Source organism: Octopus bimaculoides, chromosome 2 (assembly GCF_001194135.2).
Source record: "Octopus bimaculoides isolate UCB-OBI-ISO-001 chromosome 2, ASM119413v2, whole genome shotgun sequence".
NCBI lineage: Eukaryota > Metazoa > Mollusca > Cephalopoda > Octopoda > Octopodidae > Octopus > Octopus bimaculoides.
In genome coordinates, this window is record NC_068982.1 from 166,658,502 (window position 1) to 166,671,567 (window position 13,066).

The following is a 13,066-nucleotide window of genomic DNA, read 5'->3' on the forward strand; positions in this document are numbered from 1 at the left end:
TGGCTTGACAGGTCTTCTCAAGCATGGTATCTCACCAAAGGTCTCAGTCACCTGTCATTGCCTTTGTGAGGCTCAACGCTCAAATGGTGCTTTTTACATGGTTGCCAGTCACCCAGCACTGGCATCGGCTATGACTACAATTTCACTTGGCTTGACAAGTCTTCTCAAGCATGGCACATCGCCAAAGGTCTTGGTCATATTAATGAATCTTTTGAATATGTATTGTATATATCAATGAAAAATTTGTTTACGCAGACACACGTGTGACTGTGTGGCAAGAAGCTTGCTTCCCAGCCTCATAATTCTGAGTTCAGTCCCACTGTATGGCGCCTTGAGCAAGTGTCTCCTACTATAGCCTCAGACTGACCAAAGCCTTGTGAGAGGATTTGGTAGATGGAAACTGAAAGAAGCTTGTCGTATATGAATGTGTGTTTGTGTCTGTGTTTGTACCCCAACACCATTTTGACAGCCAGTGTTGGTGTGTTTACTTAGCAGTTCAACAAAAGTGATTGATAGAAAAAGTACCAGCCTTAAAAAAAAATAGGTACTGGGGTTGATTCATTCAACTAAAATTTTAAGGTGGTGCCCCAGCATGGCCACACTCTAATGACTGAAACAAGTAAAAGATACAAGATAAAAGAGTATCACACATCATTCAGGAATGAAGCATGATCTTAAAACTATAACTTGATGCCATTCCTCCTGACTTTGTTTTCTCATAACTTGATTAATAATGCAGAGCTTGGTTTACTATCTCCTACCAATTTCATTTCCTAATATGTTCAAAAGTATAGACTGAAATTATGTTGTTGCCGTAAAACAATTTTTTTTTTTTTAATAAAAGCATCTCATTCATGTTAGCATAAGATTGTTGATTGGAAGCATTGTAAAATATTATTATCTTATTTATTATCATTGTCATCCTTGTCATCATCATGGTGATTCTAATGAGGATATGATCTGATTACTCTGATTACTGTGGCAATTATAACCTTTAACATAATCTTGATGATAGTGAGCATCAGAGATATCATCATCATCTGCACCACCATCATCACCATTACCACTACCATCAGCATCATTGTCTCATAATTATTATTTTAATTTTTTTCCCCAACTATTGAATAGGTTTGGAATATCTTCCATTAGTTGTTACTATACTACTCTCATTTCCTGATCTCTCTACTTTAATAACATTTTGTTTGCTAAATCATATGGGAGTTTCTCCTTCAGCAGAGTAATATTTGTCATTTTGATTCAATTTTTTTTTATTATAACAATAACAAACCAACACCACATCCTCATCAACATCATCATTGTTATCACCATTATTATTATTATTATATAAGATGACAGTTTCAAGAGAGATGAAAAGGTGAGTTTTGATGAAATGCAAACAATTCTTGACAAATTTTTATTGAACTTATGTAACACTCTCCACCCACACAATCATATAGTGATATGTATGTATATGTATATATGTATTTGTATGTGTGTGTGTGTATCTATATATATATATATATATATATATATATAAAAATTAAAAAATAATTACAAAAAGGGGTTTGTATGATAGTGTATAGAGGAATATATTATTCAAAAGAATTCTAACTCTGTCTGTTTTTTATGTTTTATTTATATTCTTATAAAATTAATGTGGGATATAGAGTATGGAATATATAGTATATATAGTAAAATGAAATGAAGTATTGAATGTCTTATTGAATAAATGAAATATTTAATATTCAATAAGACATTCAATACTTCATTTCATTTTACTATATACACTATATATTCCATATTCTATATCCCACATTAATTTTATAATAATATAAATAAAACATAAAAAACAGACAGAGTTGGAATACTTTTGGATAATATATATATATATATATTGAGTCATCCCATAAATAATGCAGTTTTTATTTTTCAAAATTAAGATAAGCAAAGTTCTTTTTTAATCTAAAATCTACTCTCCTTCATTTTCTACAATGCTCTTCCATCTATCTGGTAGACTTGCAAGGCCCCTCTTCCAAAATTCACTTGTCTGTGATGAAAATTACTCCTCCACTTCTGTTCTGACCTTGTCTACAGAATTCATATTTTTTCCATCCAAATGATTTTGAAGACTGTGGAATAAATGATAATCAGATGGGGCAATGTCCGGCAAATATGGTGGGTGGGGCTTCGTTTCCCATTCAAACTGCTCCAGCCTTTGGAATGTCATCCTCGCTGTATGTGGCTGAGCATTATCCTGATGGAAGAACACCTTTCGTCTTGAAACCAAAGATGGTCATTTTTCTTTTAGTGCTGACTTAAGCCGTTCAAGCTGCTTGCATTAGATCTCCTTTGTTATCATTTGATTTGGGTTTAAAAGTTCAAAGTGGACTAAACCTTTCATATCCCACCTAACAGACAACAACACCTTATGTGGGTGAAGACTTACTTTAGCCTGGGGTGTTGGTGTTTCTCCTTTCCCTACCCACTGTCTTTGGTGCTTGACATTTTTATAGAGAACCCATTTCTCATCACCAGTTACTATTTGGTCCAAAAATGGTTCATTTGTGAGATGTGACAGCAAAGAAGCAAACACATTCACTCTGCATGCAATTAGACTTGGAAAGTTTGTGAAGAACCCATTGACCCAATTTTATGACTTTTCCAATGGCACACAGGTGTCAATGGATGGTTGAATGATTAAATCCAATCTTCTCTGCTAGTTCCTTGACAGTTATGATGGAATTTTGTTCCGCTAGGGTTTGCAAGATGTCCTTGTTGAGCTCTACAGATCTTTCAGGACGAGGCTTGTCTTCTAGGCTGTAGTTTCCAGCTCAGAATTTCTAGAACTACTGTTGACACTGGCTTACACTTATTATCTGATCCCCATATACTGCATTAATATTCCTCGCACTTTCCATTGCATTGTTATCTTTATTGAACTCATAAAGCAAAATATGCTGAATATGCTCCTTTGTCACTTCTCTTATAGCTTTGAAAAAATAACTGTTAAAATCGGACTGCATTCTTCAAAACATGCACTAAGAATAAGAACAGGGTAAAATTACTACCTGCTTTTATAACAAGTTGATGCAGTTAGTTTATCCCATTCTCCTCCGACTTTTAGTTCATGCAACTGGAAAAACTGCATTATTTATGGGATGACCTAATAGATATATACACACACACATATATCATGTGTGGGTCACAACCAGGATGTATATACTATTTCCATATTGTTCACTACTGTAAATGCTAGAGAGCACAGTTTATGAAAAGTTGACTTTCATATAGGTCAGTAATATAAATTTTAGTAATTATTCTTTTGTATCTCCTATGGTATTAGTTTATAAGCTGGAAGTACTTCAGGGAAATTGAGACCCTGACTTTATTTCATTTCTAATATTCAAATATATTTCTAGAGAAGGCATGGACATTGCACAGTCTTATTTCTTCTCACCTCATCATTCCTTTAAATCTCAAAACTTGCTTTTAAGTGAGAAATCAAAATTTTTGTTATTAGTTGATCTGAGAAAGTGAAAAAATGCCCATATCTTTTTTGCCTTCATGATAGGCAGGAGTAATGGAGTGGGTGGTGTGGGCAGACTGTTAGCAGAAAAGTGGGTAGATAAGGTAATTAAGGTAGTCAGAGTATGTGATAGGGTTACTAAGCTAAGACTTATAAATAAACAGTTACATTTGTCTCTGCCTATGCTCCACAGGCTGGACTGGCTGATGACCAGAAGGACCAATTCTACAAGGTCCTTCTGCAGACTATTTCAATGACAAATGACAGAGACTTGGTTATTGAGTCTGGTGACTTTAATGGACATGTTGGGCAGCATTCTCATGGAGTCCGTGGGGTGCATTGTAGTTATGGCTTTGGCTTTAGGAATGAGGAGTGAACAAGGCTACTGGAGTTTTGTGATGCAAATGATCTCATGATCTGCAACACTAACTTCAGAAAACCAGCCAGCCACCTAATCACTTATCAGTCTGGTGGGTACATAATCCAGATTGATTACCTCCTCACCAGGCAACATGATAAGTAGATGCTCACAAATGCAAAGTCTTTCGCAGATGAAGAGTGTGCACCCCAACATAGGCTACTAGTTAGTGACTTCAGAATTACAGCTAAAAAGACTCAGAAAAATAAACCTTACTGAAAAAGAAAATTATGGAAGTTCAAAATCCAGCTAACTGACAGAAATTCAGAGACATTCTAATAGAAGCTTCTGATGATAGAGGGGGAGGAAGTAGGGACATATTGCTTAAAGGACAATTGGAATTTCCTGTGGATTACTGAGGACTGCAGACCAAATCTGTGGCTGGTACAAAGTCCCAGCTTGACTGCAGGTGACAATGATGATGATGATGATGAAACTGGTTGGGCAGAAATATTTAAGAAAGACTGATGTTGTCACTGACCAGCTATACCTGTTAATGGTATTAGTATATGGAAAGAAAACAAAATCTGAAAGATATTTTCTGAGGGATACCATTACTTGAAAGGAACATTAAGTAAAACGTCTAGAGCAGGATTTGGTTGGAAGTAAGATACAACAGAAGAAGAGAATGGGAGTAATGAAAGTGAGCAGGTTTAGATGTATATAGGAAGTGTTATATAAAAAGAGGTGCTGAAAAGTTCCTGGTTTTCATGGTGTTCTGAAAGGTATTCGGAGTTCTTTTACAGGGCTTAGAATAACTGAAGGACTGTTGCAATAAGTGTGTGAATCAGAAGGGAATATGTTGAATAAAACCATAATTAACTGATTCTCCTCAAATTTCTTTTACTCATAGCCAGGAATTTTCAGCATCCCCTTGTATAGTCAATATATTCAAAGAGAAACTATTGTAGGATTGGTAAAAGAGACTGAGGGATATGACAAGCTTGGTTTCTATGAAATTTTACTAGTTTTCACTAAATATAATAATCCTTCTCACTGTAAATCACCATCATCAACATAGTTACCATCACTATCATCAGTGTCTTCATCGCTTCTGTCATCACAAGTTATTATACTGCAGCACACTTGCTGTTTCAATATGTTATTGTACATCTACTGGAGAAGGAGTGTTCCATGTATAACTGTTACATGAAACCCACTTAAAAACAAAAAGTTTCGAAGGAAGGAATTCAAAGTTTACTCCCTGTAAGTTCTCATCATCATCATCCCCACTTACACCACCACAATGACAATGGCAATGTCTGCTTTTCTATGCATAGGCTAGACAGGTCCTTTCCAAAACAATGCCTTGCTGTTTGTTACATTCCTTTTGTGTCTTTTTTGTGATGTTCAACATCCTGACATCATCTTTTGTCACTTCTGTCCATGTCTTCCTTGGTTTTCATCTTCCCCTGGTTCCCTCCACTTGGATCGCTTCAGAATTTTTTACCTGTCTCTTATTATCCATATGCATTAGATGTTGCAACGATACAGTCTTTCTTCTTGCACATTGATTTCTCTTACGTTCGGTTTATCTCTCCGCTCATCTGAATCACATCATTCATGCACATTACAAATCCAATGGAGCATGTCTGCTTCATTCATTTCTAACCCTCGCATATCCTCTGCACTCACTACCTATATCTCACTGCCATGTAACATTGCACTTTGTACTCAAGCAACATACAATCTTTCTTTTGCTGAAGTACTGTTGCAACAAAATTAATATTGATATTACCATAAAATGAGGTGGTAAGCTGGCAGAATCATTAGTATGCCAGGCAAAATGCTCAGCGGCATTTCATCCATCTTTACATTATAAGTTCATATTCTGCTGAGATTGACTTTACATTTCATCCTTTAGGGGTTGATAAAATAAGTACCAATTAATCACTGGGGTCAATGTAATCGACCTACCCCACTCTGGTGATTGCTGGCCTTGTACCAAAATTTGAAGCTGATATTATCATAGAGTGAATTACTTAAATAATGTAGGATAGGGATCAAATTTAAAAAGTTGGAATCTATTAAATCAGTACCTACAGGTTGTATATGATCAATCAAAATCTATATGCTGTGTCTATGCCGATGGTATATACACATTATGTATATCCAATCAATATTTTCAAATTGTATCAATCCAGTGAATATCTACAATCTATACCTATCCAGTCAACACCTAAAGATGATATCTATGCAAATTTACATTTAATGACCATGTCAGTTAAGTTAAATTCTACTTGTTGAGCCTATTCAGTTAACATGTACTGATTATACCTAATCAGGCAACATCTGAAGACTATATATATACATACACACACACACACACACACATATATATATATATATATATATATATATATCCAGGGAAAAAGTTGCAGACTATATCTAAGGAGTCTCTTAATTAGCTAGCTGAATTTATCTAGGGTTCAATTTAAGGCTGTGTCTCTGCAGACAACATTGGTTTCAAGTTTTGGCACAAGGCCAGCAAGTTCAGGGTTTGGGGTAAGTCGATTATATCAACCTCAGTGCTCAACTGGTATATATTTTATCAACTTGAAAAGGATGAAAGGCAAAGTCAAACCTAATGGAATTTGAACTCAGAATGTAAGTATGGATGAAATGCTGCTAAGGATTTTACCCTGCATGCGAACAGTTCTGCCAACTTGCAACCCTAAGTCAACCTCGGAATGTAAGGACGGATGAACTGCCACTAAGCATATTGTCTGGCATACTAACAGTTTTGCCAACTCATCACCTTCCTCTACAGTCAACATTGAAAAACAAGGATTATCTAGCCAATATTTACTTGGCGGAATTTGAACTCAGAACGTAAAGACGCATGAAATGCTACTAAACATTTTGCCAACTCATCGCCTTTCTCTATACACCAATATCTACAAGCTGTGTTTATTCAATGAACATCTGTATCTATTCAAGTGATACTTACAAATTGTGTTTAAACTCTCAAAAAAATATATATCTGCTTTTTATGTTTATCCAGTGAACATCCAAAAATTATATCAACCAGGACAGTATCAGTGCACAATGTGCCTTTCAAGTCAACTCCTAGTCTCTCTAATAAAATGCCTTTAAAGCAATGTGTCACTCACAACAGATAGTCTGAATAATGCGTTTATTTATCAGGGGGAAAGCCAAGTTTAACTTCTCGATGTAATGATAAGTGGACACTCCTGAGTCATATATTCAGTTGTGTATACACCTTCCTTTTCCTGGCTCAGGAAACTATTTTGTGGGAGTTCCACATCTTACCAGTGCTTCCTTTCATATCTACCACAAACAGATAAATTTGAAAATAAGCATTCATATATCTGTGTAATTGTGTATATGTACATGCTTAGGTTCGCCTCCACATATGTCTGTACACATTTACATACTACATGTGTTATTATATTTTCATATATATATCTTTATATAATGTATATTATCTTTCATCTTTTACTTGTTCCAGTCACTAGACTGTGGCTGGCCATGCTGGGGCACTGCCTTGAGAAATTTTTAGTCAAACAAATTGAAGCCAGTACTTATTTCTTTTCCTTGTAAATCTGATACTTTTTACTGGTTTCTTTTACTGACCTACTAAACTATAGGGACATAAACACACCAACACTGGTGTATATATATGTGTGTGTGTGTGTATGTATGTCTGTATATACACACGCACACACACACACACACACACACACTATATATATATATATATTCACATCTGTCCAGAGTTCTTCACTGAAAGCCTTAAATGCTGTAGTCTAACTACTGTATCTTAGGTTTTTTAATATATGCTGCATAATACATAAATATCTATTTTACACATATACACACATATTTCTGTATGCATATGCATGTATATCTGTCATCGTCATCGTCATCGTCATCATCATCATCTTCATCATCATTTAGCCTTTGTTTTCCATTCTGGTATGGGTTAGACGGTTTGACTGGAACTGGTAAGCCATAGAGCTGCACCAGACTTCAGTCTGTTTTAGGTTAATTTCCACCGTTGGATGCCCTTCCCTAACATCAGCCAGCCCATAGAGTATACTGGACTTCTTTTATGTACCACCAGCTCAGGTGTCTTTTATGTGTCACTGGCACAGGTGCCTTACACACACACACACACACACACACACATATACACACACACACAAACACATATACACACACATAAATACACATATATATGTATGTGTATGTAGGTTTCTATATGTGTGTGTTTGTGCCACCTTGTCTTGACATTGTGCACTAATCATAAACAACCATCACCATCGTATAGGCAACTCCATTCATTTGCAATCTTCCATGTAAAGATGTCCATCCATCATATACTTTGTATTCTAAGCCCTTGGGAAAATATGGCCTTTTTTTTTGGAATTAGGCGAGGGCAGGTAACAGGAAGAACATCTGACTACAGAAAAATCTGCCTCATTGAATTTCCTTCTGACCCATGCAAGTATGAAAAATCATTTATAAAAGTGTATCATATACATACAAACATATATATATATATATGTGTGTGTGTGTGTGTGTGTGTGTGTATCAACTACCTTGACCAGCCAGATAATGCTTTGAATTTGCTGGACACAGCATGTCATCCATTCCATTCTTGATGTCATCCTCCTCCACTGTGTCCCATGGTGCACCAATAATCAGTTGACCTATGCAGTTGTTGAGTGGTACCTGCATGAGCAGAAACAACCACTCATATATATATATATATATATATATATATATATATATATGTGTGTGTGTGTGTGTGTGTGGAGCACTAACAGCACTGTCTGAGCGTGATCATTGCTAGAGCAGCTGTCTGGCTTCTGTGCTAGTGGCCCATAAATAGCACCATTTGAGCGTGATCGTTACCAGCATCACCTTACTGGCACTTGTGCTGGTGGCACGTTAGAAAATCATTTGAGCACGGTCGTTGCCAGTGCCGATAGAAGTAGTTGATAGCTTCTGTTACTTAGGTGGATGCTCTGAGAATGTAGCTGCTAGAATAAGAATAACTTGGGTAAAGTTCAGAGAGCTCTTACCTCTGCTGGTAACAAAGGGCCTCTTGCTCAGAGTGAAAGGTAGATTTGCATGATGCCAGTGTGCAAACAGCCATGCTACACGTCAGTGAAACATGGGCTGTGACTGCTGAGGACATGCGTAGGCTTGAAAGAAATGAATCCAGTATGCTCCGCTGGATATGTTATGTCATTGTGCATAGACAACAGAGTGTGAGTGTCCTGAGAGAAAAGTTGGACATAAGAAGCATCAGATATGATGTGCAAAAGAAACAACTGCGCTGGTATGGTCATGTGTTGCATATGGATGAGAACAGCTATGTGAAGAAGAGTCACACCTTAACAGTGGAGGAAACCTGTGGAAGAAGTAGACCCAGGAAGACCTGGGACGAGGTGGTGAAGCACGACCTTTAAACATTGGGCCGCACAGAGGCAATGACAAGCGACCAAGACCTTTAGAAATATGCTGTGCTTGAGAAGACCTAGCAAGTCAAGTGAGATCGTAGCTGTGGCTGATGCCATTTTGCATAACTGGTCCATTTAAAAGCACCCTTCAATCATCTGGCAATATGCCGTGCTTGTGAAGACTTGTTGAACCAAGTGAAATCATAGTTGTGGCCAATGCTAGTGCTGCCTGACTGGCACCTGTGCCGGTAGCATGTAAAAGACACCGTTCAAATGTGGCCAATGCCAGTACTGCCTGACTGGCACCTGTGCCGGTGGCACATAAAAGACACCATTCAAGCGTGGTTGATGTCTGTCCACCTGAATGGCTCCTGTGCTGGAGCTAAAAAGCATTCAGTACACTTTCGGAGTGGTTGGCATTAGGAAGGGCATCCAGCTGTAGAAACCTTGCCAAATCAGATTGGAGCCTAGGGCAGCCTCCCGGCTTGCCAGTTCTCAGTCAAACCTCCAACCCATGTCAGCATGGAAAGCAGACATCAAACAACAATGATGATGATGATGATACAATGGGATTCTTTCAGTTTCCATCTACCAAATCTACCCACGAGGCTTTGATTGGCTTAAGGATATAGTAGAAGAGACTTGCCCAAGGTGCCACACAGTGAGACTGAACCTGGAATCGTGTGGTTGGGAAGCGAGCTTCTTACCATACAGCCATGTTTGTGCCTATATGTATATGCACATGCATACACATGCACACATGTGTACAATCACACACATACATACATACACGATGGCCATTTCCTCATTCCTGAGTGTAGTCATCCCTTGAAGCATTTCAGAATCAGTCTCAAGTGGGAACAGCATGGCCATGACTTTTCAGGCCAGTAAATGACCTACTCTCTTTGCCACGGATTTTACATATATCATTGCCCCCAGTTGTTGATCAGCATGCGCTTTCATATGTCATTTCAAATCCCCAGCCTTAGCTGATAAGCAAACCTTGCTGCATTCATGGCATGCTGTATATGGTGCAATGCAAGTCAACTCTTTGTATGTAGCTTCTTTTGTGACGTTTCTGTGTTACTCTGCTGAAGTAGACTCTCACATTCAGTTACATGTCAGCTCACTCTGGTCACCCACATTTCCTGGAAATATCACATCTACACTCTTTCTTGCATCCCTCTTCAGCATTTCAGAATCTCCTCAAGCTATTTTAAAGTTCTCGCTCCCATCATATCTTGCTTTCCTTCATCTTGCACTTTCAGTTACAGTTTTTTCCCAGTCCTTTTCCAAGATGTTAGCTTTCTTCAGCTGAAATTCATGAGGTGGATGTTTTCCAATCCCCATCTTACCATACAGGAAATGCTTAGGAGTCCTGCAGTCCTCCATTTTCAACAAGTGACCCACCCATCGGAGTCAGTGATGTAAAATGATTGACTCAGTGACTTCTTTTAAAGATTTCAACATCACACACCTAAATTTTCCAACACAGGCCCAAGATATGACATAAGCACTGATGCTTTCAATATGTTACCCACATCTCACAAGTATACAACAGGGAGGTAAACACATACATAATATAAATCTTCACTTTAGTATCAGCAGAGATAGCATGTTGAAATGACAGGCAATTTTCCAACTTTCTGAAAGCATCACTGCCATGTAACAGGTATCATACAATCTGTCTTTCACTCTGAGGGATAGGCCCTTAGTCACCAACAAAGGTAGAAGCTCTCAAAACTTTGCCCAGCCTGTTCTTATCCTAGCAACTACATCTTCAGAACTCCTTCCCACACTGCTAATTTGGTTCCTTTTGAATCCTTGTATGTTAGATATATAATCTATGAAGCAGGGGGAAAAGAAAGTATATATATGATGCATTACTATTACTATTACACAAGACTCAGTGCTTTTAATCATGCTTCACAGTGAACTGCTACCAACTCGAACTGCCAATCGCTCACAGTTCTTTGTTTTATAACAATGAAACAATGCACCTTTAGTCACTTGGAGGATGGTTGAAATTCTTGTTCAACATCACCCCATTTTAGAATAAGTCTCCCCTATCTTCCCTTTTGAGAATTGAACTCTACTCAGAGTTTTAATATCTCTTATGCTTAGGGTTCAGTTCCAACGTAAAAATCAGCACACATCATCATCATCATTGTTTAATGTCTGCTTTCCATGCTGGCATGGGTCTCTGATCTTATTATTCTTTTTCTTAACGATCACAGTTGGTGATGCAGATTCAGTGTATTCCAAGTTTCTCTGACTCTAAGTTTATCTGTTCTAATGCTGCAAACGGTACAGTTAAATGTCGGTATGGCGTTTTCTTGTATTTGAAACCATGCCTTTATTTTGGTACACAGACCTAATTTATAAGACAGAACTTCAGGAAAAATATAAAAAAAATTTTTTTCAATTTGTTTGATGATTTATTTGTACTGAAGGAAAAACCATTCACCTTTTTACAGAAAAAATTTATGGGAAGGTTCCATAAGTTAAATAATTCCATCCAGTCAGTACTGAATAAATTTGTGGTATTATTTAACACAAAATCTTTAGCTTTTAAGGTTTTTTTACGAAATGTGTTGTTACTTATCAATTTGACCTTAAAATATAATTTTTTTCCTGAAACACCATGGACAAGTTTTGAAGTTAGGTCTCCTGATCTTTTTCCATGTATTTGTGTCAATTATTGAGATGTCACTGCATGTATCCAACTGTATCTTTATGTTTGTATTTTTAACAAACACAAATTTTCTTCAAGGCTCGTTTGTATTTTTTGTCACTGATAATCCATTTATGCGATTTTTTCTGTTGAACGTTTTTTAGATTCTGTTCTACAATGTAACTTTTTATGGCCTATTTTACCACACTTTAAGCATTTTATACTTTTAAATGGACAGTTATTTTTAAAATGTAGACCACCACACCCATAACATGGATTCAGTTTTGACATTCTTTTCTCTTGTTTCTGGTCAACACATTTGAATCTGAGAACAATCGTTCTCTTCATTTTTATTTCCATCATGTCTTAGATTAATAACCCTCTGACATTCTTCTGCTACTGCATGTAAAGTTAAATTTTGGTCTTGTTCTAATTTTGTTAATATCTGGGAATATATATCTGCATCTTTGTTTGCAGTAAAATCTTGAACAAAAATTGAACACTTGAACATGTCGGGGGTTGACTCATCCAATTTGAATTTCTCACACTCTCTGTTAACCACTCCAGCATAGATGATGAAATCATCATCTTTTTTAACCAAATTTAAACACTGCCAGTGAGTATTGAACAGGGAACTTCTTCCACTGAAAATTTTCGATAAAATACTGTTTCATCAAAACAAATCTCACCTACCTTCTTCGACAGAATATAATTACCATATTTTTTGTACAGTTCTATATTTAAGAGATGATGAATTATGTACATTATTTATATTTGACGGATATTCGTCCTCAACTTGTTTGTTGTTAACACGTTTCGGCTGATATGCCCTCCAGCCTTCATCAGGTGTCTTGGGGAAATTTTGAACCTAGGTTCTCATTCCTAAGGTATTTTTTGATGTTATTATTATTATTATTATTATTATTATTATTATTATTATTATTATTATTATTATTATCATTATTATTATTATTATTATTATTATTATTATTATTATTATTGTTATTATTATTATC

The 13,066-nt window shown here is 36.6% G+C and overlaps 1 protein-coding gene across 2 annotated transcripts in view; it reads left to right on the forward strand.

The window, feature by feature from the left end:
- LOC106881530 (cilia- and flagella-associated protein 206) overlaps positions 1 to 13,066 on the forward strand; it is a 100,733-nt gene that overhangs the window by 7,336 nt on the left and 80,331 nt on the right. Inside the window, exon 1 of one of the 2 annotated variants that reach the window (XM_052965702.1) lies at positions 12,568 to 12,666. The exons of the other annotated variant lie outside the window; for it this stretch is intronic. The gene's annotated coding sequence lies outside the window, so the exon portion shown is untranslated. Of the gene's footprint in view, positions 1 to 12,567; positions 12,667 to 13,066 lie in introns of those variants that run through there. 2 annotated transcript variants of the gene reach the window in all.